Source organism: Dendrobium catenatum, unplaced genomic scaffold, assembly GCF_001605985.2.
Source record: "Dendrobium catenatum unplaced genomic scaffold, ASM160598v2 fragScaff_scaffold_1256, whole genome shotgun sequence".
Classification (NCBI taxonomy): Eukaryota; Viridiplantae; Streptophyta; class Magnoliopsida; order Asparagales; family Orchidaceae; genus Dendrobium; species Dendrobium catenatum.
Genome location: NW_021319718.1, coordinates 63509 through 67486, shown reverse-complemented (window position 1 = coordinate 67486; position 3978 = coordinate 63509). Strand labels below are relative to the sequence as shown.

At 30.7% G+C, this 3978-nt stretch overlaps 1 non-coding gene across 1 annotated transcript; it reads right to left on the bottom strand.

Moving 5' to 3' along the window:
- Nucleotides 1-850: 850 nt before the first annotated feature.
- Nucleotides 851-954, bottom strand: LOC114580774. The gene has a single exon (XR_003702336.1). It is a non-coding gene; the product is annotated as a small nucleolar RNA R71 (small nucleolar RNA).
- Between the last annotated feature and the right edge of the window lie 3024 nt (nucleotides 955-3978).

Below are 3978 nucleotides of genomic sequence, written 5' to 3'. Positions count from 1 at the left end.
TACAATTAAGAAGAACACTTCCCTATTGGATCAACATTTTATTTTAATAAGTTATTACAAGATCGACACGTATACTTGCATATTTTAGTGGGCTTTCATTATTTTTATATAAAAGAAAACCAAAGCATATTTCCATAACAACTCAAAGCAAGGACCAATTCAATCCCCACATAAGTTTATGGCACTAATGCTAAGGAAGAAATGTGTTATTACAATTTTAGCTATATTATTGAGACAAGTGCATATTTAGTCCTACTTGTATCTTCTATTTTAATTTTTTTTTGCAAAATTTTGAAAAAACCAAAAAATATTTGGTTTATTTTTTATCTTTTAATTTTTATTTTTAGTTATTTCATTATTATTACATGCTTGGTAGATTTAGTAACGAGATCTTATTATTGAATAAAAAAATAGAAACGACCATTACAAAAATTCCAAAAAATAAAAAAGAATTTAGAAATGTATGAACCAATGTAAATTCAGAATCATTCTAAACCTCTTAGGGAGTATGCAAACTCTTTAGTAGAAGGAATTCATCAGAGTATGAATATACCTATTATCCAAGCCAATAACTTTGAACTAAAACGTTTTATAATCCAAATGGTTTAAAATTTCTAATTTGGGGGAACTCCTATTAAATATCCTAACTTACAATTAGCTAGTTTATTAAAAATTTGTGCAATATTTAAGTAGAATAGTGTTAGTGATGATGCTAGATTTTGATTGTTCACTTTTTTGAATGGAGAAAGCTAAGATGTGGTTGAATTCATTACCTGCAGGCTCTATAACCACTTGGAATGAGTTGGCTCAAAAATTCCTCATTAAATATTTCCCACCTTCAAAAACTACCAAACTTAGAAATGATATCACTTCTTTTGCATAAATTAAGGGAGAGTAAATTTATTAAAGTTGAGAGAGATTTCAAGAAATGCTTAAGAAATGCCCTCATGATTTACCAGATTGGTTGGTTATTTAGACTTTTTACAATAGATTCATATAATCCCTTAGGTTAATCATAGATGTAATAGCTGCAAGATATTTAATGCCTATGCAATTTGGGGAAGCATTCAAATTAATTAAGAAAATGGGTACAAATTAGTTTTAGTGGCCTATTGATAGAGTTAATTCTAAGAGAGTAGCTGAAATTTATGAATATGATGCTTTGTCAATTCTTATAGCTTAGGTAGCTACAATATAAAAGAATTTGGATATTGTTGGAGTTAATTCAGGATCAAGATCATCTATGCAATTAGAAGAGCATAATTTTAATTCTAATTATGATAATAGTGCTCTAGGGTTTAAAAATATAAATTTGATTGAAAGGAAAAAAATAATTATTTTAATACAAAAAATCCAGGTTGGTGGAACCTCCCTAGTTTAAATGGTATAATAATAATGTTGGTGGTAATAATTAGTAGAATACAGATCAATCTAATTAAAGAAGAAATTAGAATAATCCTCAACAATCTATATTGAATCGTGGACTTTCTTATCACCCAAGTTTTAATCAAAACAATCAGTTCAAAGATAAAGATATACCTTTGGAAAGGGTAGTGATTCAATTGGGAACTGAAGAACAAAGTCAAGTTGCTTCAATAATAATTTTAAAATATTAATTATGATAGATTTTAATTTCTTTTAGTAAAAGACCCCTTGGTTCATTTCCCAATAATACTAAAATGAACCCTAAGTAAAAAGTAAAGGATCTTAAAGAAAACCACTTAAGGAGTCGTAATGATGCATCACAACCAAATTTACAAATCTTGGCAAGTCGAGTTGAAGACTATAAATATAGCGCTACTTGGAAGGTATCTCATTTTTATTTTGTTATATTTTATGATTTATTTCATTTTTTTATACATGTTGGTGAAATATTTCTTGTAATTGTTATTAATTCTTGATTTTGACTAAATTGCTATATGTTTATTGAGAAAACATTTACCATGCTAAAAATTGAGCTAGCACAGCAAAATAAAGATTTAAAGTGTGGTAGTGTTTATTTTTAAGTATTGTTGCATTCAAAACTATCATCATAGCACTGAGCTCTTAGAAAAATTCACTATATTGCACTATCGCAATATTATTTTTTTTTTTTGACACCGCAATGTTGTGAGAACCTTCTTAAGTGCCTCAGTGATACCTCTTCAAATGCTACAATGTTATATTTATTATTTCTACAATATTTGTGGCAGTTCAATCAATCAACAATGCTATCATAAGTGTTTCATGAAAATTCTTTGGTGATCACCACGAGACTATTACAAGCGCTACAATTTTAAGTAAAAATTATCATTAGTTCAGTTAAATTGCTATGGCAGCAATCATTAGTAACACATCGACACTCATGAGTCAAACAATGTAGTAGTTTCCTAGTCAAAAAGTTGGCACTTCAATTTCCAATGGGAAGCACCACATAACCTTAAGTCCTACACCACTGTAGTGTTTTTCATTTTATGTTTTTAGCACTACAATATTGATCTCTTTAGTGTTGTAGCACTCATATTATTTTTAAATAGGAACCCATATTTTTTAATTATTTCACTACATTTCCACTCTTCTTTTGTCCTCAATCTTCAATTTTTTCTATATTTTATTGTGTAAAATGGGGTCCTAAAAAGTTTGGGAAAAAGTGATCTTCCTCCTCCTATGATAATAGAAAATTCATATTTACTCAGGCTAAGTCAAGATTTGGGGAGTTATTGGTTAACAAGTAGTTAATCCTAGAGCATGGATTTTAAAACCCAAGAGTCCCAATTATGTAAACCATTTAAAATCAAGGTTGGGAGCATTTATGATAAGAGCACTTTGCTGCTATAGTGAATGAGGTAAGATAAGAGAATTTTTTTTCCAATAGGAAAGAAAAAATTGAAAACAAGTGTTATGTGAGGGGTAAGTGGTACCTTTTGGTTCTATTTCAATTAGTCACTTCTATAAGCTTCAAAATCTTGAGTTTAAAGAGTATATTGCTTTTTTTTTGGAACACCAATTAATCCTAATATGAAATCTTGTAAATGTTGTGTGGACTCAATAGTGGAGTGAGTTGGAAGAAGAGAGAAATTAAACTTATTAATTTTCATGTATCCTTTCTTACCCGAACTTCTAATGCTTGGAATTATTTTATTTCTACTCATCTTTAGCCAAGTAGAATTAATAGAGAAATAACTCATGACCGTGTTCTATTTTCCATGCAATTCAGGTGGGTTTCTCAATAGATGTAGGAAAACTCATTTACTCTTCTTTGACTTAAATGACTTGAGGAACTACTTTTGTGGGTTTTGGGCACCTTTCTCTAATTTATTACTTGTGTGTTAATATTAGTTTGAGGGGGAACCAAACTGAGGAACAAATTTTTCTTATTTCTTTCTTGCTAAAAGGAAACCTTAAGTTTTAAAAAGGGAGGATGAGGTGATGAAGACGGAGGTCCTAGTGAGCCCATATCATATAGTAGGCCCTCCATAGTAGTGGAAGTAGGAGTTCAAGGACTTATAAATCAATAGAAGATCAAGTGGTTGAATTGAGAGAGAGAGAGAGAGAGAGAGAGAGAGAGAGAGAGAGAGAGAGAGGATGGATGGATTTAGTGACTAAATTTTGTGAGGAGAGTAGGGGTGGCAGGCTCATTACCCTTGTATCTTGGAAAAGAGGTATCACTTCTAAGCTGAATTCAATGAGGCTTTGGTAGGGATATTTAGGAGGAGTCCCTTTGTGGAGAATCCTTACTAGCAGTAGTTCTCTACTACTTCAGAATACCAGTGCTTTCTTTGGACCCAACCTGATGATGATGATGATGAGGAGGAGGAGGAGGAGGAGGAGGTAGAGGAGGAGGAGGATTGTGACTCTAGGGTTAGGGTTTAGGGTTTATACTAATCCTTACTAAATCTATTGACTCGATTTGAATTTAGAAGCTATATACTAATATATTGAATACTGAAATATTAAATCCTAGATGCTAATTTGAATGAATAATACATATTAATTTAA